General features: G+C 42.7%; 7 non-coding genes across 7 annotated transcripts; 3 read left to right on the top strand and 4 right to left on the bottom strand.

Annotated features, from left to right (window-relative positions):
• The first annotated feature begins 8,116 nt into the window (after positions 1-8,116).
• trnav-cac (transfer RNA valine (anticodon CAC)) lies at positions 8,117-8,189 on the top strand. Its single transcript has one exon. It is a non-coding gene; the product is annotated as a tRNA-Val (tRNA).
• Positions 8,190-9,320: 1,131 nt separating this feature from the next.
• Positions 9,321-9,393, top strand: trnav-cac (transfer RNA valine (anticodon CAC)). The gene has a single exon. It is a non-coding gene; the product is annotated as a tRNA-Val (tRNA).
• Positions 9,394-10,532: 1,139 nt separating this feature from the next.
• trnav-cac (transfer RNA valine (anticodon CAC)) lies at positions 10,533-10,605 on the top strand. The gene has a single exon. It is a non-coding gene; the product is annotated as a tRNA-Val (tRNA).
• Positions 10,606-12,679: 2,074 nt separating this feature from the next.
• Positions 12,680-12,753, bottom strand: trnai-aau (transfer RNA isoleucine (anticodon AAU)). The gene has a single exon. It is a non-coding gene; the product is annotated as a tRNA-Ile (tRNA).
• Positions 12,754-15,811: 3,058 nt separating this feature from the next.
• On the bottom strand, positions 15,812-15,884 carry trnaf-gaa (transfer RNA phenylalanine (anticodon GAA)). The gene has a single exon. It is a non-coding gene; the product is annotated as a tRNA-Phe (tRNA).
• Positions 15,885-15,965: 81 nt separating this feature from the next.
• trnai-aau (transfer RNA isoleucine (anticodon AAU)) lies at positions 15,966-16,039 on the bottom strand. Its single transcript has one exon. It is a non-coding gene; the product is annotated as a tRNA-Ile (tRNA).
• A 2,083-nt stretch (positions 16,040-18,122) lies between these two features.
• Positions 18,123-18,194, bottom strand: trnaa-cgc (transfer RNA alanine (anticodon CGC)). The gene has a single exon. It is a non-coding gene; the product is annotated as a tRNA-Ala (tRNA).
• Between the last annotated feature and the right edge of the window lie 4,944 nt (positions 18,195-23,138).

The raw sequence follows: 23,138 nt of genomic DNA, 5'->3' as shown, positions 1-23,138 counted from the left end.
ATGTCCGACCTGGACCCGCAGCTAGAACGTAACTATGTGTTTTACGTTTTTAGTATGTTTTAAACTAAAGGTGCTGTGAATTATGGGCCTGCTCTGACATATGTGATAGGTCCCCGGTTCGAGACCGGGTGGAAACACTTTTTAACAAATTGGACAGTCAGCCTAATCACTTAGGGCTCGGTCCCAATTTCGGAATTCATGCTTTTCCTTCGCACTTCTCAGTATTTGGTATTCAGACTTACCTTTTTTGTTGCGTAACGCACTCTGCATGTGTGGCTAGCTTGTGCGCTCTGAATATATTCCTGTTACGTGTGGTCTGAGGTCCATAATGATTCAAATAGTTTACCACTCCAGGGTAAGCTGACAAGAAACACAGCCCTTATTCTAAGTGTTTTTAAAATCCCCTGTGGGGAACATGAAGGGTGGAAAAATGATTGGAACCATTTTCCTGTTTGACCGCTATTTTTGAATGGGTATTATGGCTCTTTCTGTGGTACTCACTTTGGGATATTACATTCCTTAACCTGTTGCCTCTACTTGGGACGCTTGCGTCCCAACTAGAGCTCTGGAAATGCAAATGCGCTACGCTAAATGCTAATAGTATTAGTTCAAACTCAAAAGTTCATTAAAATACACATGCAGGGTATCAAATTAAAGCTACACTCGTTATGAATCCAGGCAACAAGTCCGATTTTTAAAATGCTTTTCGGCGACAGCATGAGAAGCTATTATCTGATAGCATGCACCAATACACTACAACAGAAAAGCACAGCAGGGGACGTAAACAAAATAATTAGCATTTCGGCGTTACACAAACCGCACAATAAAATAGAAAACAGTCATTACCTTTCACCATCTTCTTTGTTGGCACTCCTAGATGTCCCATAAACACTATTGGGTCTTTATTTCGATTAAATCGGGCCATATAAAGCCAAGATATCGTTATATGTAGACTGTGTGATAAACGAAAAAAACAGCGATTTCACAACGTAACGTCATTTTTTTATATTCAAAAAGTAGACGATAAACTTTCACAAAACACTTCGAAATAAGTTTGTAATGCTACTTTAGGTATTAGTAAACGTTAATAAGCGATAAAAATCATCCGTAGGCGATGTAAATATCATTAGCTGTCGTCTTGGAAAAAATTTCAGGAGAGAGCTCTTCCGGAATGATCTGGGCGGAGACCGGAGGTAAGCGGTGCCCCTCTTTCGGTTCAACCAAGAATCAAATATGATTAAATTCACAAGACTCTCGACAACACGGGGATGCTGTGGGAGTTGAATGCTCGGTCTTATCTAATTCGGCTCACTGTTAACAATTGCTGGAAGTGGCGCAAGGATATTTATTTCCATTTTCTGTGATCAGGTTTTCCTGCGCTTTCCGATGTAACGCACGTTATGTAATAGCCACAGTCGTGATTTAACCAGTTTTAAAAACGTCCGAGGGTTTCCTATCCACACATTCTAACCATATGAACGTACTATATTCCTGGCATGAGTAGCAGGGCGCTGAAATGTTGCGCGATTTTTAACAAAATGTTCAAAAAAGTAGAGGGTCGACTGAAGAGGTTAAGGGAAGATTTCGGCAGTAGCTGTTTGGTTAGTGAGAAAGTCCATATTGCAAATGTACGGTCCCTTACTAGACGTCCGAAATCGTTTGTAAAATTCGCGGACGGCGTCGGGCCGAGCGGCAGGGCCGGACCTACCAGGAAGTCATCAAATAAACTTTGTCGGACATTCGGTTTCCGTTTTACAAAAATAATAAGATTTAGGTCATTTTTCCGCTGTCCCGGAAATTCCCACAAGAGGGCATAAGCAATCATATTGGTATTGGACAAAACATCACGATTCACGACGGGGCCTTATCTCGAAAACTGAAAATATTTAGAAGCCGAAACTCAGTGAGCGTAGGGGCGGCATAATGGGCAGTTGGCCCCGAACAAGATGGCGTCTAGGCCTCAACGGTTTTTGAGTTATGGCCATTCATCTGGGATTAAAGGTCCAAAATGAAAATAGAGAAAAAAAAATTCCACTTCACGTCAAAGTCAAGGAGCCTCCGGTGTCAATAAAAAAAGAACCAGCCATTTATCTATCGTCATTTAAGAGAAATCGTACAACGACACCTAGGTGATGTTCACGGATAGGTGTTTTTTTTTTTCAACGGTTACAGATCCAGTTGCAGGGTGTTCTTACGAATCTTTTTAAAGTGTGCTGCAGAGCTCTGCGAGATTTCTGTGATTTTCTATGATTTTCTGAAATAACACACACTCACTAAACCCTCCGTAAATAACTCAGTTCTTAACGTAAAGACTTCAAACTCAGGATTCTGTAAAGGCATACCCAAATCATGATATGAGTTTATTTATAGCTTCCTGTGCCAACCGGAAGTGCCTTAAATGGTGTCACAGTGGCAGTTTCCAAGGGTTAAAAAGGTCAGATCTTTTCAAAACTTCATATGTGTGATTAGGCAACCCCCATAAACTGTAAGTCAGTCATTTCTCCCAACAGATGTCAAAGAAAAGCTCTCTCTCACACACACACAGAAACACACACACAGCAAGGATGGAGTGACAAAGTGCGGTGCTTAAAGACACACAAAGCCTAAAAAGTGGGTTTGGTGTCAATTGGTATCAGTTTGGTGTCAGAATGACATCTAATTGACTGATGGACACTGACTTGCTAGTTGACTTTTGTACATTAGCAATATGTTTAAACGGAGAGGGACCATCACCAAAATGGCATTCTGAAATCAACACAAAAAATGGCATCACCATAGTCTCCAGACTGTGCCGAGTTCAACGAGACGCCCCGCTTGACCGTAGCTCGCTCTGAGTGCAGTGACCTTGAAAAAAAGCAGAACCAAAATGAAGCCTGGCCCTCAATGTCATTTGCTTTTGGGTGACAGTGAGAGAACCGTTAGGGTGAGAAGCACAATTCGACCTCAGGTACGTTCCTAAGGTCCTCCCGATCCGTGCAAGCCTAACCTTGACCGTGTGGCATTAACCCTTAATAGTTAAAAGAAGGTGTTTACTTCAAAGAGTTTGCATTGACTTCTCTCCCCATAGGAATACATTGCCTGCACCTCTAAATTCAACCTGAAGCCTATGTGGGTTATGAATGCCTTATGAACCTGTCTTCTATGACAGTCCATCAGACCACTATGAGGTCTACCTGTGTCGATTCTAAGCTTCCTGGAGCAACCGGAAGTGGTTAAATTGACCCAAAAGGTGTTTTTTGATGTACATAACCTTCAAAGTTGAACATGACTACATTCAACCCTATGTAGATCGTAGATCAGTCAATTCTTAACTTAAATACTTAAAACTCAGGATTCTGTAAGTTTCTATGTCAATCAAGACATGTGTTTACTTATAGCTTCCTGTGCCAACCGGACGTGCCTTTAATTGGGTCACACTGTCTGTTTTGAAGGGTTAAAAAAGTCACATCTTTCCAAAACTTCATATGTGTGACTAGGTAACCCTCCTAAACTGTAAATCAGTCATTTCTCCCAATAGATGTCAAAGAAAAGCTCTCACACGCACACACAGCAAGGATGGAGTGAAAAAGGGCGGTGCTCAAAGACACAGAGAGCAGGCAATGGCATAAACATAATCTCTAGGCCGTGCCGAGTTCAACGAGATATCCCGCTTGACCGTAGCTCGCTCGGTCTGAGCGCAGCGACCATGAGAAAAGTAGGCCCAAAATTAAGCCTGCCCCACCACGTCATTTGCTTTTGGGTGACAGTGAGAGAACCTTTAGGGTGAGAAGCACAATTTGACCTCAGGTACGTTCCTAAGGTCCTTCCGATCCGTGCAAGCCTAACCTTGACCGTGTGGCATTAACCCTTACTAGTTAAAAGAAGGTGTTTACTTCAAAGAGTTTGCATTGACTTGTCTCCCCATAGGAATACATTGCCTGCACCCCTAAATTCAACCTGAAGTCTATATGGGTTATGAATGCCGTATGAACCTGTCTTTAGTAACAGTCCATCAGGGCAGTATGAGGTCTCTGTGTTGATTCTAAGCTTCCTGGACCAACCGGAAGTGGTTAAAATCACCCTAAAAGTGTTTATCCATACCCTGCCTGCAGTTTGATAGACATAGTGCATTCAACCCTGTGTAAATCAGTCAATTTTCAATGTAAGGACTTAAAACTCAGGATTCTGTAACAGCATACCCCAGTGAGGATATGTGTTGACTTATAGCTTCCTGTGCCAACCGGAAGTGCCATAATTGGTGTCTCAGGGGCTGTTTCGAGGGTTTAAAAAAGTCAGATCTGTCCAAAACTTCATATGTGTGATTAGGCAACCCCCATGAACTGTAAATCAGTCATTTTTCCCATAAAATTTCAAAGGAAAACTAAATCACACAGACACACAACTTGGAAGGAGGGACGTATTGGGCTTTGTAGAGACAGACAGTGCCTCCAATAGTTAGCTTTGTTTGAGCTAAAAAAGAACCGTCAGACCTAGAGTTCCGAAACTTTAGAAACCTGTTCTAGACCTCAGTTCGATAGTGCGTGGTGAGTTGGGTGGCTCTAGAAGGTTCTCGGACCGAGAAACAGCCTCGTACATTTGCAATGACTTCAATTCATTTTGACCATTACGAAAATGGCGACATTTAGAAATGTCTCAGAGACACAAGACTAGGTGCATTGAAACCGGCTCGGCCCATAGAGACGGACCCCAACGTTTCTGTCCGATAGCTCATTCAAGGACCCAATAGCAAGGCATGGAAAAAAGTGGACTTTCAGCACCAATTAGGGTTTTACTCGGGCACCGAAGGACCTATCGAGCCGAAACTCGGGATTCGGGGTCGCCTCACATAGGCCTTCACATAATGTCCGACCTGGACCCGCAGCTAGAACGTAACTATGTGTTTTACGTTTTTATTATGTTTTAAACTAAAGGCGCTGTGAATTATGGGCCTGTTCTGACATATGTGATAGTTGACTTCTAAATGAGTTGGAAAAAGTGGGTTTGGTGTCAATTGGTATCAGTTTGGTGTCAGAATGACATCTAATTGACTGATGGACACTGACTTGCTAGTTGACTTTTGTACATTAGCAATATGTTTAAACGGAGAGGGACCATCACCAAAATGGCATTCTGAAATCAACACAAAAAAGCCTAACCTTGACCCTGTGGCATTAACCCTTAACAGTTAAAAGAAGCTGTTTACATCAAAGAGTTTGCATTGACTTCTCTCCCCATAGGAATACATTGCCTGCACCTCTAAATTCAACCTGAAGCCTATGTGGGTTATGAATGCCTTATGAACCTGTCTTCTATGACAGTCCATCAGACCACTATGAGGTCTACCTGTGCCAATTCTAAGCTTCCTGAAGCAACCGGAAGTGGTTGAAATCACCTTATCAGTGTTGATCCATACACTGCCTGCAGTTTGATAGACATAGTGCATTCAACCCTGTGTAGATCAGTCAATTCTTAACTTAAAGACTTAAAACTCAGGATTCTGTAAGTGGCTATGTCAATCAAGACATGTGTTTACTTATAGCTTCCTGTGCCAACCGGAAGTGCCTTTAATTGGGTCACACTGTCTGTTTTGAAGGGTTAGAAAAGTCATATCTCTCCAAAACTTCATATGTGTGACTAGGTAACCCTCCTAAACTGTAAATCAGTCATTTCTCCCAATAGATGTCAAAGAAAAGCTCTCACACGCACACACAGCAAGGATGGAGTTAAAAAGTGCGGTTCTTAAAGACACAGAGAGCAGGCAATGGCATTACCATAATCTCTAGGCCGTGCCGAGTTCAACGAGATATCCCGCTTGACCGTAGCTCGCTCGGTCTAAGCGCAGCGACCATGAGAAAAATTTCAAAGGAAAACTAAATCACACACACACACAGCTTGGAGGGAGGGACCCATTGGGGTGCGTAGAGACATACACTGCCTGCATTAGTTAACCTTGTTGGAACTTTTAAAGAACCGTCAGACCTAGAGTTCCGGAACTTTAGAATCCTGTTCTAGACCTCAGGTCGATAGTGCGTGGTGAGTTACGTGGCTCTAGACGGTTCTCGGACCGAGAAACAGCTTCGTACATTTGCAATGACTTCAATTCATTTGGACCATTACGAAAATGGCGACATTTAGAAATGTCTCAGAGACACAAGACTAGGTGCATTGCGACCGTCTCGGTCCATATAGACAGACCCCAACGTTTCGGTCCGATAGCTCATTCAAGGACCCCGTAGCAAGTCATAGAAAAAAGTTGATTTTCAGCACCAATTAGGGTTTTGCTCGGACACCAAATGACCGATCGAGCCGAAACTTGGGATTCGGGGTCGTCTCAGCTAGGCCTACACGTAACATAAGAAATGAACCCGCAGCTAGAACGTAACTATGTGTTTTATGTTTTTTTTATGGTTTGAACCGAAGGCGTTGTGAATTTTGGGCCAGCTCTGAAGTATGTGATAGTTGGCTACTAAACAAGTTGGAAAAAGTGGGGTTAGTGTCAGTTTGTATCAGTTTGGTGTCAGAATGATATCTAATTGACTGATGGACGGTGACTTGCTGGTAACTCTTGTCCATTTGCAATATGTTTAAACAGTGAGGTACCATCACCAAAAGTGACATTCTGAAATCAACCCTAACGAGCCATTGAGATGAACCAGAATCACTGCCCAGCCATCCCAGTCAATTTCACATTCCTGCAGGATTTTTATAGCATGACAAATTCGTGATGGTACCTGCCTATTGAACCATATTGCAAATGCACAGTGGCTTTGCAAAAGTGAGAAAACATAAACAAATGGACATGATGAAATCAACACAACGAGTGATGGAAAGGTACAACTATCACTGCTCGGCCACCCTGTGTTCATCAGGCCAGTCAATTTAGCATTTTTGAGCATGTCAAATTTCATATGGTAAATGCCCATTGAACCTTATTTTTATTTTTGTTACCAGAAACAATGCATATTGCAAATGCACGTGCACTTGCAATATGATTGTATAGTGAAAAAACATCACCAAATGGACAAGATGAAATCAACACAACGAGTGATGGAAAGGTACAACTATCACTGCTCGACCATCCTGTGTTCATCAGGCCAGTCAATTTTGCATTTTTGAGCATGTCAAATTTCATATGGTAAATGCCAATTGAACCATATTGCAAATGCACGCGCACTTGCAATATGATTCAACAGTGAAAAACATCACAAAATGGACATGATGAAGTCAACACAACGAGCGATGGAAAGGAGCAACTATCACTGCCAGGCCATCCTGTGTTCATCAGGCCAGTCAATTTTGCATTTTTGAGCATGTCAAATTTCATATGGCATTTGGCCCCAAAAAAAAGTGACTTTTGACTTCCTATGAAATCATATTGTAAATGGACAAATCATATTCCTTATGCACAAGTAAAAAAATTTTTTTAAATGATATTAAAATACAACTAAAGTATGTTGATACAGTTCTTATTGACACAAAATTTGAATGAATTTCAAAAAACGGTCCAGAAAGCACTTTTTAAGGGTGTGTGAAGTTTTTTACAAAATTTTGACATTTTCGACTTTTGACTTCATATGAAATCATATTGAAATTGGACAAAACATATTCCTTATGCGCATGTAAAAAAAAAAAAAAAAAAAAAAAAAAGATAATATAATTGGACAAAAGTGTATTCATACAGTTCTTACACATGTGTAATTGACAAAAAAATCGAAAGAATTTCGAAAAACGGTCCAGAAAGCACTTTTTTAAGGGGTGATAAGTTTTTTACAAAAAATTCATTTTTTCAAAATTTTGCTTTTGGGCGTTGACTTGGGTTACATATCCAATATGAAAAACCACGGTGGAGCGGATTCGCCACCTGTTGAATTTTTAAAGTGTTACAACTGGCAATTGCCATATGGCATTTGCAATATACTTTGCATGAATCAACGCCGAATTGGGTGGTATTGGACAATGTGTATATGGTTTGTCCGTTGCCACTGACTTGCCATTCATTTTTGTCCAATACAGGGGGGTCTTCCCTTACATACCTTAATTAATGGACTAAGTAATTTCAGATTTTCAATAGGTTCTGAGAGCGATAAATGTCCCACCCCGCCAAAGTCATCCACACCCTTAGTATTCCACCCATTAGGTTTCCGTAGTGTAGTGGTTATCACGTTCGCCTCACACGCGAAAGTTCCCCGGTTCGAGACCGGGCGGAAACAGTTCTTAACAAAATGGACAGTAAGCCTATTCACTTAGGGCTCGGTCCCAATTTTGGAATTCATGCTTTTCCTTCGCACTTCTCAGTATTTGGTATTCAGACTTACCTTTTTTGTCGCGTAACGCACTCTGCATGTGTGGCTAGCTTGGGAGCTCTGAATATATTCCTGCTACGTGTGGTCTGAGGTCCATAATGATTCAAATAGTTTATCATGCCAGGGTAAGCCGACAAGAAACACAGCCCTTATTTTAAGTGTTTTTAAAATCCCCTGTGGGGAACATGAAGGGTGGAAAAATGATTGGAACCATTTTCCTGTATGACCGCTATTTTTTAATGGGTATTATGGCTCTTTCTGTGGTACTCAATTTGGGATATTATGTGAGGTAGACTTGTGGGCATTCCTAATATTTTCCACGACTTCCTCTTTTTGTATTGTAGTTTCAGTAGTGTAGTGGTTATCACGTTCGACTCACACGCGAATGGTCATATTCAATATTTCCCAATGCCCAGAGGCTAGCATTTGGTTTGAAACAGTTGTGGTTTATCTAAACCTTGCTGTCTACCTCTCCGACCTGTGGATCAATGTTGCCGTTTTTGGGGACCTCCACCGTGCGATCTGTATGAATGTGAACAGACTGACAGCTTCTCTGAGCCAGGCAAATTCATTTATCAGTGTCATTGTAATGGATATATCCAAAGCAATGGCAATATAATCCAAGGTAAAACAATCAAAAATGTAGATCGTTTTCTGTCATTTCAGCTGCTTGATGTGATTGTGTGATAGATTTAGTTGGCTGGCTAGCAAAGGAAAAGAAGCTAGCCTGCATAGGTACAGTCCATTCGGAAAGTTTTCAGACCCCTTACTTTTTTCCACATTTTGTTACGTTACAGCCTTATACTAAAATGGATGAAATAAAATAAAATCTATCTACACACAATACCCCATAATGACAAAGCGATAACATATAGTTTTTATTAATAAAACAAATCTTTTAAAATACCTCATAATTCCCGGCTTCTCAAGCCTTATTGCTTAATTAATGGACTAAGTAATTTCTGATTTTCAATAGGTTCTGAGATAAATGTCCCACCCCGCCAAAGTTAGCCACACCCTTAGTATTCCACTCATTAGGTTTCCGTAGTGTAGTGGTTATCACGTTCGAATCACACGCGAAAGGTCTCCGGTTCGAAACCGGGCGGAAACACATTTGAACAAATTGGACAGTAAGCCTATTCACATAGGGCTCGGTCCCAATTTCGGAATTCATGCTTTTCCTTCGCACTTCTCAGTATTTGGTATTCAGACTTACCTTTTTTAGTCGCGGAACGCACTCTGCATGTGTGTCTAGCTTGGGCGCTCTGAATATATTCCTGCTACGTGTGGTCTGAGGTCCATAATGATTCAAATAGTTTATCATGCCAGGGTAAGCCGACAAGAAACACAGCCCTTATTTTAAATGTTTTTAAAATCCCCTGTGGGGAACATGAAGGGTGGAAAAACGATTGGAACCATTTTCCTGTTTGACCGCTAGTTTTTAATGGGTATTATGGCTCTTTCTGTGGTACTCACTTTGGGATATTATGTGAGGTAGACTTGTGGGCATTCCTAATATTTTCCACGACTTCCTCTTTTTGTATTGTAGTTTCAGTAGTGTAGTGGTTATCACGTTCGCCTCACACGCGAAAGGTCATATTCAATATTTCCCAATGCCCAGAGGCTAGCATTTGGTTTGAAACAGTTGTGGTTTATCTAAACCTTGCTGTCTACCTCTCCGACCTGTGGATCAATGTTGCCGTTTTTTTGGGGACCTCCACCGTGCGATCTGAATGAATGTGAACAGACTGAAAGCTTCTCTGAGCCAGGCAAATTCATTTATCAGGGTCATTGTAATGGATATATCCAAAGAAATGGCAATATAATCCAAGATAAAACAAACAAAAATGTAGATCGTTTTTTGTCATTTCAGCTGCTTGATGTGATTGTGTGATAGATTTAGTTGGCTGGCTAGCAAAGGAAAAGAAGCTAGCCTGCATAGGTACAGTGCATTCGGAAAGTTTTCAGGCCCCTTACTTTTTTCCACATTTTGTTACGTTACAGACTTATACTAAAATGGATGAAATAAAATAAAATCTATCTACACACAATACCCCATAATGACAAAGCGATAACATATAGTTTTTATTAATAAAACAAATATTTTTAAAATACCTCATAGTTCCCGGCTTCTCAAGCCTTATTGCTTAATTAATGGACCAAGTCATTTCTGATTTTCAATAGGTTTTGAGATTGATAAATGCCCCACCCAGCCAAAGTCAGCCACACCCTTAGTTTTCTACTCATCATGTTTCTGTAGTGTAGTGGTTATCACGTTCTCCTCACACGCGAAAGGTCTCCGGTTCGAAACCGGGCGGAAACACATTTGAACAAATTGGACAGTAAGCCTATTCACTTAGGGCTCGGTCCCAATTTCAGAAGTCATGCTTTTCCTTCGCACTTCTCAGTATTTGTTACTCAGACTTGCCCTTTTTTAGTCGCGTAACGCACTCTGCATGTGTGACTAGCTTGGGCGCTCTGATACATTCCTGCTCCCTGTGGTCTGAGGTGCATAATGATTCAAATAGTTTACCACTCCAGGGTAAGCCGACAAGAAACACAGCCCTTATTTTAAGTGTTTTTAAAATCCCCTGTGGGGAACATGAAGGGTGGAAAAATGATTGGAACCATTTTCCTGTTTGACCGCTAGTTTTTAATGGGTATTATGGCTCTTTCTGTGGTACTCAATTTGGGATATTATGTGAGGTAGACTTGTGGGCATTCCTAATATTTTCCACGACTTCCTCTTTTTGTATTGTAGTTTCAGTAGCGTAGTGGTTATCACGTTCGCCTCACACGCGAAAGGTCATATTCAATATTTCCCAATGCCCAGAGGCTAGCATTTGGTTTGAAACAGTTGTGGTTTATCTAAACCTTGCTGTCTACCTCTCCGACCTGTGGATCAATGTTGCCGTTTTTTTGGGGACCTCCACCGTGCGATCTGTATGAATGTGAACAGACTGACAGCTTCTCTGAGCCAGGCAAATTCATTTATCAGTGTCATTGTAATTGATATATCCAAAGAAATGGCAATATAATCCAAGGTAAAACAAACAAAAATGTAGATCGTTTTCTGTCATTTCAGCTGCTTGATGTGATTGTGTGATAGATTTAGTTGGCTGGCTAGCAAAGGAAAAGAAGCTAGCCTGCATAGGTACAGTGCATTCGGAAAGTTTTCAGGCCCCTTACTTTTTCCACATTTTGTTACGTTACAGACTTATACTAAAATGGATGACATAAAATAAAATCTATCTACACACAATACCCCATAATGACAAAGCGATAACATATAGTTTTTTATTAATAAAACCTCATAATAACTCATAATTCCCGGCTCATAATACCTCATAATTCCCGGCTTCTCAAGCGTTATTGCTTAATTAATGGACTAAGTAATTTCTGATTTTCAATAGGTTCTGAGAGCGATAAATGCCCCACCCAGCCAAAGTCAGCCACACCCTTAGTATTCCACTCATCAGGTTTCTGTAGTGTAGTGATAGAGGAAATTATGGTTGAAATGATTAATTATGTATACATTATTGATTAGAACCATTTATTCTAATACTATTATGTTATGGTATGAACTGTTACTGAAAATGTAAGCAGAACGAATTAATTGTCTGTGCCTCTTGGGTTGTTTAAAAAAAAAAGAAGGCATTAAAAATAATGGCGAGACAATTTCGATGTAATACGCTATTTTGCCCAAAATGATCTGGTGGAACAATGTATTGAGATGGGAGTCGTATTTAAATAAATGTATGATAGAAGAGAAAGTCACCTAAAGTTAAATGTAGGGAATAACGGAGAGATACGATACAATTTCGGGCTATCCGGACGTTAGTGCTATTTATGAATCGACTGACATATGATAAGTTTAACACAAAACATGGTACGTTTAAATGTTGGAGTATGGTAAGTTGAGAAGTTGGGTTGGTTTTACTTTGATGATTAGAATTTAAAACTGAACGCAATCTGAATAGGGAATATATATTTTACAGAGGCAGGCAGATGTGTGATGACTTTTCACGTTGAACAACATCGTTCCTCAAATTTAAACAGAGAAAAGGGGTTGTGGCAATTAGAGGGAAAATGCGTGCATTATAGCTTAGAGTTACTTTTCAAAAGCGGCCAGAACCATCCAAATACATTTCTTTTAAAAAGGAGAAGTATCGTAAAGAGTATCGTGAAAATGCAACAGCTGTTAATCAGACTCACTTTGACTTTATATAGTGCACCAAGAGATACATTCTCGCTTACGACCACACCGGCCTTCAGATGAAGCACATTGTTTTATGGATCCAAGAAAACTCAACATAATTCACTCAACATAATTCTGTGGCACCCTTGACAATTCACATGCATGTGAATCATAATTTTGGCACTCAAAAAGTACATAATAGCTAGTAAGGGGATCGAACCCATGACCTTGGCATTATTAACACCACACTCTAACCAACTGAGCTAACCAGCCATTTGCTATTTTGCTCAATTGTAGAAATGCACCGAGCCTCTGCAAGTGCTGGCATGTCAACAAACAAGTCCACCAACAGCATAGCCTGACAAGACTGGACCCTCTTGGTTGCTTCTTGCGGATATTCCAAACGGCTGGGGAATTAGCTCAAATGCTTTACACGCTTGAGGTAGTGGGATCGATGCCCACATTCTCCAAAAGCACATTGTTTTATGGATCCAAGAAAACTCCAGTTCACACTTCATGCAGCCTTGTCTTACGACAACCTACTGTCATGTAAACAATGACAAGAAACTGTCATGTAACACTTCATCCAACACTTCCCACACTGCCCCTACTCGGATGGTATCGCACCGTCCCAACCTTCGCTCTCTCTCCCCCGCTACTCTCTCCTCTTCCATCCTATCATCTCTTCCCTCTGCTCAAACCTTCTCCAACCTATCTCCTGATTCTGCTCACAGAACAGGGCTCCGGGCAGCCGAGCGGAAATGGAGGAAAACTCGCCTCCCTGCGGACCTGACATCCTTTCACTCCCTCCTCTCTACATTTTCCTCTTCTCTCTCTGCTGCTAAAGCCACTTTCTACCACTCTAAATTCCAAGCATCTGCCTCTAACCCTAGGAAGCTCTTTGCAACCTTCTCCTCCCTCCTGAATCCTCCCCCTCCTCCTCTCTGCAGATGACTTCGTCAACCATTTTGAAAAGAAGGTCGACGACATCCGATCCTCGTTTGCTAAGTCAAACGACACCGCTGGTTCTGCTCACACTGCCCTACCCTGTGCTCTGACCTCTTTCTCCCCTCTCTCCAGATGAAATCTCGCGTCTTGTGACGGCCGGCCGCCCAACAACCTGCCCGCTTGACCCTATCCCCTCCTCTCTTCTCCAGACCATTTCCGGAGACCTTCTCCTTACCTCACCTCGCTCATCAACTCATCCCTGACCGCTGGCTAGGTCCCTTCCGTCTTCAAGAGAGCGAGAGTTGCACCCCTTCTGAAAAAACCTACACTCGATCCCTCCGATGTCAACAACTACAGACCAGTATCCCTTCTTTCTTTTCTCCAAAACTCTTGAACGTGCCGTCCTTGGCCAGCTCTCCCGCTATCTCTCTCAGAATGACCTTCTTGATCCAAATCAGTCAGGTTTCAAGACTAGTCATTCAACTGAGACTGCTCTTCTCTGTATCACGGAGGCACTCCGCACTGCTAAAGCTAACTCTCTCTCCTCTGCTCTCATCCTTCTAGACCTATCGGCTGCCTTCGATACTGTGAACCATCAGATCCTCCTCTCCACCCTCTCCGAGTTGGGCATCTCCGGCGCGGCCCACGCTTGGATTGCGTCCTACCTGACAGGTCGCTCCTACCAGGTGGCGTGGCGAGAATCCGTCTCCACACCACGTGCTCTCACCACTGGTGTCCCCAGGGCTCTGTTCTAGGCCCTCTCCTATTCTCGCTATACACCAAGTCACTTGGCTCTGTCATAACCTCACATGGTCTCTCCTATCATTGCTATGCAGACGACACACAATTAATCTTCTCCTTTCCCCCTTCTGATGACCAGGTGGCGAATCGCATCTCTGCATGTCTGGCAGACATATCAGTGTGGATGACGGATCACCACCTCAAGCTGAACCTCGGCAAGACGGAGCTGCTCTTCCTCCCGGGGAAGGACTGCCCGTTCCATGATCTCGCCATCACGGTTGACAACTCCATTGTGTCCTCCTCCCAGAGCGCTAAGAACCTTGGCGTGATCCTGGACAACACCCTGTCGTTCTCAACTAACATCAAGGCGGTGGCCCGTTCCTGTAGGTTCATGCTCTACAACATCCGCAGAGTACGACCCTGCCTCACACAGGAAGCGGCGCAGGTCCTAATCCAGGCACTTGTCATCTCCCGTCTGGATTACTGCAACTCGCTGTTGGCTGGGCTCCCTGCCTGTGCCATTAAACCCCTACAACTCATCCAGAACGCCGCAGCCCGTCTGGTGTTCAACCTTCCCAAGTTCTCTCACGTCACCCCGCTCCTCCGCTCTCTCCACTGGCTTCCAGTTGAAGCTCGCATCCGCTACAAGACCATGGTGCTTGCCTACGGAGCTGTGAGGGGAACGGCACCTCAGTACCTCCAGGCTCTGATCAGGCCCTACACCCAAACAAGGGCACTGCGTTCATCCACCTCTGGCCTGCTCGCCTCCCTACCACTGAGGAAGTACAGTTCCCGCTCAGCCCAGTCAAAACTGTTCGCTGCTCTGGCCCCCCAATGGTGGAACAAACTCCCTCACGACGCCAGGACAGCGGAGTCAATCACCACCTTCCGGAGACACCTGAAACCCCACCACTTTAAGGAATACCTAGGATAGGATAAAGTAATCCCTCTCACCCCCCTTAAAAGATTTAGATGCACTACTGTTCCACTGGATGTCATAAGGTGAATGCACCAATTTGTAAGTCGCTCTGGATAAGAGCGTCTGCTAAATGACTTAAATGTAATGTAAATGACAAGAAACTCTCATGTAACACTGATGTCACAATGTCAGATGAAAAAGAAAGACATTACTAACTTTCAGAGAGCAGCGTATCACACACTCTAACCAACTGAGCTAACCGGCCGCTGGCTACAGAGCACAATTGTTGAGATGCACCGAGCCTCTGCAAGTGCTGGAGCGCAAACTAACAAGTCCACCAACAGCATAGCCTGACAAGACTGGACACTCTTGGTTGCTCCTTGTGGCAATTCCAAACAGCTGGGGAATTTGATCAATTGGTATTGTGTTTGCTTAGCATGCTATAGGTAGTGGGATCGATGCCCGCATTCCCCAAAAACACATTTTTTTGTGGATCCAAGAAAGCTGCAGTTCACACTTCATGCAGCCTTGTCTTACGACAACCTACTGTCATGTAGCAATGACAAGCAACTTTAATGTAACACTGATGTCAAAATGTCAGATGAAAAAGCAAGACATTACTTACTTTTCAGAGGAGCAGCGTAGCACACACCATTGAGGCCCACAAACAAAGCTGTGGAAAGTTTCCTTGAAGCAAGAGCATAAAGAAAGAACAAATACAGATGCCGAAACCCGGGATCGAACCATGGACCTTTAGATCTTCAGTCTAACGCTCTCCCAACTGAGCTATTTCGGAAAATCACTCATCTTCTTCTGTGGCACCCTTCACAATTCACATGCATGTGACTCACAATTTTGACACTCAAAATGTACATCATAGCCAGTACGGGGATCGAACCCATGACCTTGGCATTATTAGCACCACACACTAACCAACTGAGCTAACAGGCCATTTGCTATTTTGCTCAATTGTTGAAATGCACCGAGCCTCTGCAAGTGCTGGCATGTCAACAAACAAGTCCACCAACAGCATAGCCTGACAAGACTGGACCCTCTTGGTTGCTTCTTGCGGAAATTCCAAACGGCTGGGGAATTAGCTCAAATGCTTTACACGCGTGAGGTAGTGGGATCGATGCCCACATTCTCCAAAAGCACATTGTTTTATGGATCCAAGAAAACTCCAGTTCACACTTCATGCAGCCTTGTCTTACGACAACCTACTGTCATGTAAACAATGACAAGAAACTGTCATGTAACAATGACAAGAAACTCTCATGTAACACTGATGTCACAATGTCAGATGAAAAAGAAAGACATTACTTACTAAAGGATAAACCTCCCAAAGATGCTTGGAGTAAAAGCATGAATGTATTTATGCGGGATGCCCGACGTGGAAAGGTAGGTGGTTGGTCTTCTCTCTGATTGGCTACATGAGATCACAATGTCGTTGGGTGTCCGTGGCTCCAGTCTTGAACAGAACTACAGGATGGGTTTTCCTTTCACTCGTTCTGGAAGATGGGCTAATCAACCCTGTCGCTGATTCCTCAGTGGGTGATGAGTAGGATGGTTTGGATATAGTAGCAGAATGATCTCACTTAAGGTCATTTTTCTAGGTACTTGTGAGTTTAGGAAAGTTCCAAACGTGTAGCTTGCGCCTCACGGTTTTCTGGTTAATGTTAATTTCTGTTACCATTCCTTTTATGCACTCTGGCCGCCGAGGACGCTTCTGTCAACTGACCAACTCTCTGTCCCTCGTGGCATGGCTACTTACTATGCACATTTTCTAGGGGAGTTTCTCTAACACGTTCAAAGTGAATACTGGAACAATATTTCTAACATAAGACTGGTCAGAGATTACCTATAGAAAAATTTCATATTGGTTTTCATTTTTACTAGAAACGTCCTCACTCTACAGGTAGGAAGTCTCGAGGCTTTACATTGTATATGAAATATGTTTTTTCAAGACAAAGGTTATTTTTGTTGGGAAAGGCCTGTTAGCAAAAACATTCCTTTAGTTATACTGGAGGGGAGAAAGAACCCACTTCTGCTGTAAATTGATCTGATCCTCACAGGACAGTCATGACACCACCACAAGACTTCGTACACAAGGCGGTTGGGGTTTGCAGCGTTTTCTTGTTCTTAACTTAGTCCCTCTCTCTACACTGGCAGCTGTGAGAACCCCGAGGATCCATACCGTGTCGTCTTCCACCTGGTAGTAGCTGATGCCAGGGTCCACTTCCCCCCTCACGTCAAACGCTTTGAGGCCTATATGTTTTCCTTCGCCGAGGATGCGGTTGAGCCGAGTGGCCAGGTAACAAAGTTACCCCAACAATCTTTATTGGTTAATTTTGTGTGAGTGGCAATCATACCTTTTTATGACACCATCAAATATTTGATTCCTAGGTCTTTGTCCATTGTGATGTGGTCATCTGTGATGCCAGTAGTCCCTCTGGCGGCCCCTGTAGTGGACAATGTGTGAATCAGGACAACTCGAAACGAGGTAGGTCTTATCAACATTCTGGAAAGTAAGTAGTTGTGTAATGTGAATTTGGCACACAAATAACATCTCTGTTTCCTGCTGAGAATTTCAACATTCTGGAAAGTAGGAGTTGTGTAATGTGAACTTGGCACACAAATAAACTCAGTGGAGAACCTTGGGATTGAACCAAGGACCTCATACATAAATAGCATGCACTCCCCCTCTGAGCTTCAATACCATTTTATTTGCAGATAAAATGCGATATTAATACAATGTACTTTTTATATACACCACTCCATTGAAACTACAATGAAATGATAGCAGCAATTCTAAATACAAGCAAGTATGGACAGTCATCTAACCCATGAACTTCAGTTTTTGAAAATGATGCAATTGAAGTTGGCAACCATGCCACTTCTGTTCCATAAATGTACGAACAGGGATTGAACACATGTTCTTCAGATTACAAGCGCAAATTATTCATCACATCTCTGTTTCCTGCTGAGAATTTCAACATTCTGGAAAGAAGGAGATGGGTCATTGCAAAAAATGTTAGGGAGAAGCTGGGGATTGAACCCAGGACCTCATACATGCAAAGCATGCGCTCTACCACTGAGCTACATCCCCTTTCTGTGAACGAAAAAATAGTTTCTTATTTTTTTAAATTTCACCTATAATTAACCAGGTAAGCCAGTTGAGAACAAGTTTTCATATTCAACTGCGACCTGGCCAAGGTAAAGCAAAACAGTGCAATTCATTTGCAGTCTGGACGCGGAGATAAAGCAAAGCAGCGCAACACAAACAACAACACAGAGTTACAGATGGAATAAACAAGCGTACAGTCAATAACATAATAGAAGAAAAAAAGAAAGTCTATATACAGTGCGTGCAAATGGAGGTAAGGCAATAAATAGGCCATAGTAGCGAAGTATTTACAATTTAGCAAATTAACACTGGAGTGATAGATGAGCAGATGATGATGTGCAAGTAGAAATACTGGTGTGCAAAGAGCAGAAAGTAAATTAAAACAATATGGGGATTAGGTAGGTAGATTGGGTGGGCTATTTACAGATGGGCTTTGTACAGCTGCAGCGATCAGTTAGCTGCTCAGATAGCCGATGTTTAAAGTTAGCAGTGTTGCCAACACCTCAGTAAGGAAAGTAGCTATTGGCTGTCCTAAAAGTCGCTAGAAGTTGCTAAATGATGTCATCGCCTAATTTGCATAATTGTGCATGTAATTGTGATGGACACTGTAGAGTGAGGAATAACATTGTGGAAGAGACAAAAAGTGAGTAAAATGAAAATGTCTGCAAGTATTCATACTTGCTAAATACAGCGACTAAGTCGCTAAGTTGGCAACACTGAAAGTTAGTGAGGGAATATGTCTCCAGCTTCAGCGATTTTTGCAATTCGTTCCAGTCATTGTCAGCAGAGAACTGGAAGGAAAGGCGACCAAAGGAGGTGTTGGCTTTGGGGATGACCAGTGAGATATACCTGCTGGAGCGCGTGCTACGGGTGGGTGTTGTTATCGTGACCAGTGTTGACGATGGGATATGTAGATAGGGCGAGTCGGTCAAGGATCGATTCGGACAAGGTGGTCAATTATATGACAAGCGACAGTTTATTCAGAGTAAAGATATCTGGTACAACGTATACGGGCTCATTCATTTGGCCTCACTAAAGAACCATCCGAAAGAGCCCCGATAACAGATTGTAAGCATGTTATGTACAGTACAAAAAAGTGGGTTGAGTCTGAAAGTCCCTGGCTTTTGTTAGCAATTGGATATGTAGATGGGTGAGCCGGTCAAGGATCGATTCAGACTAAGTGGTAAATTTTTGGACAAGTAAACAGTTTATTCAGAGTGAAAATATGTAGTACAGCGTAATTACGGCTCTTCCGTTAGTTCAGGCGGAACAGCAGGAAAAGAGACCGTTAATATTCAGTCCACCACTAATATACGGAACAGACAGAAGGTTGACTCTAGGAAGATCGGATCTCCGGATTGGTACAGCTGGTTGTAGTCTGTAGTCTTCCGCCATTGGCTCAGTTGTCTGTCCGTCATCGTAGAATCTTCTTCGGGCACAGTGTTCGGTTGCAAGGGTGATTATGTGTGTAATGTGGGAGTTATCCTGTATAAGAAATAGCAATTCTTTACACTTTTGATTGGCCACAGTTGAGGTGTTGTCTTCTTGGATCGGTCCTGTTGAGCCGTCCGTCGTTCCTCCGGGTCTCGTCGTGTCGTTCTCAGTCACACAATGTTCGGCTAGGAAGGAGATTTTGTGTGTGCGCTGGTTTCTGTCTCACACTGTTCAGCTAAAAGGGAGGCTTTTGGTGTGTGTGCTGGTTCGTTCCTGTTACTCAAGGTCGGGAGTGTCAGTGCAGCTAGTGTTTGTCACGAGATACTGTTATCAGTGCTCAGTAGTAAGCCAGAGAGTTACAACAGCTTCATTATTAATAAGGCTAATATATTGCCAGGCATGCATCAAGCTAGAATTTCATATTATCCTTACAAATCCCTCTCTTCACGTCTCCTCAGAGACGTGACACAACCTAACTAGATCCAGACACAAAGGAAAACTTTTCCCAGGAGGAAAAGTTTTGTGATTCCTCTCTTTACATCTCCTAAGAGATGTGATATAGTCCAGATACATTACTCCAAGCAAGAACAAAAACATAATCCAAAAAGGAAAACAGCCTAAACTAGGTAAGTCTATACGGAATGGCCCACATGCCCCCTCTTCCCAATTCAGAAGAGGCACGACATAGAATGGAGAAGCTCAAAAAGCATTAAAAGCAACGGGATCCTCCTCCTCATATTCGGGTTCCGTATCCCCTAAAAGGGGAAACATCTGGGAAGGGCTTGCTGGGTCAATGGCCTTAGATATAACTCTAGTAGTGAGTGAGCGAATACATGGAATGCAACAGCAGCCGCACAACACTAAAAATGGCTGCAAAAACTGAAAGATGGGTCTCATGCTCCATACCGTTATCTCGCACCTGGCTCCTGTTATCTAACAAAAGACCACTTGTTCTCGCAACCCCACGCTCTGAATGTGCCCTCCCTTCTGTATTTTTCCAGCATGAGAAAGTCCCCTGGCCCTGATACTTTTAACAATGTTTCAAATCAGCTAGGTTGCATAACACATACATACATCCACACAAGGCAACAGCAGATAATATTCAATCATATATATGGTAATGGCTATAATGTAAAATAACCCCAAGGGTGTGAACAAAAATTCAGCAATGAATCATATAACAGTTACAAAGTTTAAAATACCTTCATGTCCTCCATTCGATCCCACTATGTACTAGATTGGCTACCAGCCACCTAGGAACTTACAACCCTCATGTCAAAAGAGAACAACAGCTCATTCAAAAACAGAACAAAAGAAAATGGTGTGAAATTTAAGTCCCCCTTTTGACACCCGCTAGGGTGTCACTCATTATCCTTTATTTCAGCAGTCCCAACATAGTAATATGTTAATAGTATTATTAATAAAACAGAAAAACAGAAAAGATAAACAACCAAGAAAAATAGATAAAAAATAAAAATAAAAAATGGACAAGTGATATATGCTTTTGTTTCCCCCTTTTGTCACCCACAAGGGTGTCACTAATCAAAAACAGGATAAAACTTTATTGTTTATTGACATGTAAGATATAGGATACAACTTTGGTCATGGAAAACAGAGTAAAGTAGAGCAAAGCATTATTATAAACCATCTGGTCCTCTCAGCTACTCCTATCCTGTACCAGGTGGGCTCCTTGCCACCCAGGGACTCTAAACCTTCACAACAGGGAGAACAAACATACTGGAAAGAAAACCTATCATAAAAATGTATAACAAGGAACTGTGGTGGTGTAAAATGTATTCTACTACCTCACCCACAGCATACCATGTGTCATCCTCAGTCAGTCCCATCCTCCCCTGAAAGCATGCTTCCGTATCAGCATCTCCAACTGGAGCATCAAGCAAAGGCATCATGCCTGAAGCCTTCACCACATCTGTAACAGACTTCTTAAAACACGGTATGATGCAAGCAGCACATCACATCAATAACAAATAATACAAGAATTAGGGTCAGAAATCCCGTAACCACCATACCAGTGTACTTACCAAACCAGGCTCCCAACTCATTTGAACAGTCAGACTCCTCCACCCCCGCCATGGACCTCATCTTAGCAGATAGTGCATCAAGCCCATTAAGGGCCTTAGATATACTACCATCTGGACTGGTATTATTAGGAATATACGTGCAACATTGTTTACCGAACATCTTGCAGACGCCCCCCTGACTGGCAAGAAGCATATCCAAGGCAAGTCTATTCTGTCTGGAAACCCCAGATGTGGCCTCAAGCTGTTCAGACATACCAGTGAGTGCATCACGGGAGTAATTCACAAAACGCTGTTGATTATAGTAGATATAATTAATCCATGCAGTCTGTCTAGCATCCACTATGGCTGGACCCATAATAGGTAGTAAGTGCCAGAGTCCATCATTCCTACCCAAGGCCTGAAACTCATGAGGAACCCCCACTGGCACTCCCAACAGGTTAGTGTGTATGTCAACTACATCCTCTGTCCATGGAGCACTACGTCTATGTCTCCCATGGGATGGAATGTTTTCAGGTCCCCTGGATACAGAACCCAACAGCTGTTCAGCAGTGTAAAGAATTGCTATTTCTTATGCAAGTGACCAGCCTACTGCTAAATACATGGCTACAACTCACAGTAAAGCATGTGGGGTCCCCTACAGGATAGCTCCCACATTACACACTAACTACCAAACAAGCGCACACACATAATCTCCCTTTTAACCGAACACTGTGTGCCCGAAGAGGATTCTACGATGACGGACAGACAACTGAGCCAATGGCGGAAGACTACAGACTACACCCAGCTGAACCAATCCGGAGATCCGATCTTCCGGAGTCAACCTACTTTCTGTGCCGTATATTAGGGCTGTACTGATTGTTGGCGGTCTCTTTGCCTGCTGTTCCACACGAACTAACCGTAGCACTGTAGTAACTATCACACTCAACCGAACGACTTGATTAGTGTAGTATTAGATAGCTACATAGTTGTCTTTGCTGTCTTCGTATCCAAGATAATTGTGTAGTTTAGAGTGTGTAGTCTTAGAGTGATTATCTTAATTCACCGAGGTTAGCTAGCCAGCTATTTTGTCGTCCTTAACGTAGGAGACACTCCTAGCTAGCCAATAGCCAGCCAACGTCTACTGAATAGAACTTTCGCATTCCGGTCGCATTCCGCGTCGCTCCACAGGTAGTATCACTTTTTCACTTCATTTCATTACAGTCCCAACGGTGTGATTTGTTTGATCGTAGCTAGCTACATAGCCGTCTTTGTTTCAAAGATAATTGTGTAGCCTAGAGCGATTTTCTAGGTTAGCTAGCCAGCTATTGTCGTTCTCCTACGCAACGTAACGTAACCAACACTGCTAGCTAGCCAGCTAGCTCCCGATAAGCAGCATTGTAGAAACTTCACACTCAACGGTACGACTTGATTAGGGTAGTGTCAACAACGCAGCTAGCCTACCCCAGCATTA

The sequence above is a fragment of the Oncorhynchus nerka genome, linkage group LG20, assembly GCF_034236695.1.
Source record: "Oncorhynchus nerka isolate Pitt River linkage group LG20, Oner_Uvic_2.0, whole genome shotgun sequence".
Classification (NCBI taxonomy): Eukaryota; Metazoa; Chordata; class Actinopteri; order Salmoniformes; family Salmonidae; genus Oncorhynchus; species Oncorhynchus nerka.
Note: the sequence above shows the minus strand (reverse complement) of the source record. Positions and strands in the feature narration are given on the sequence as shown.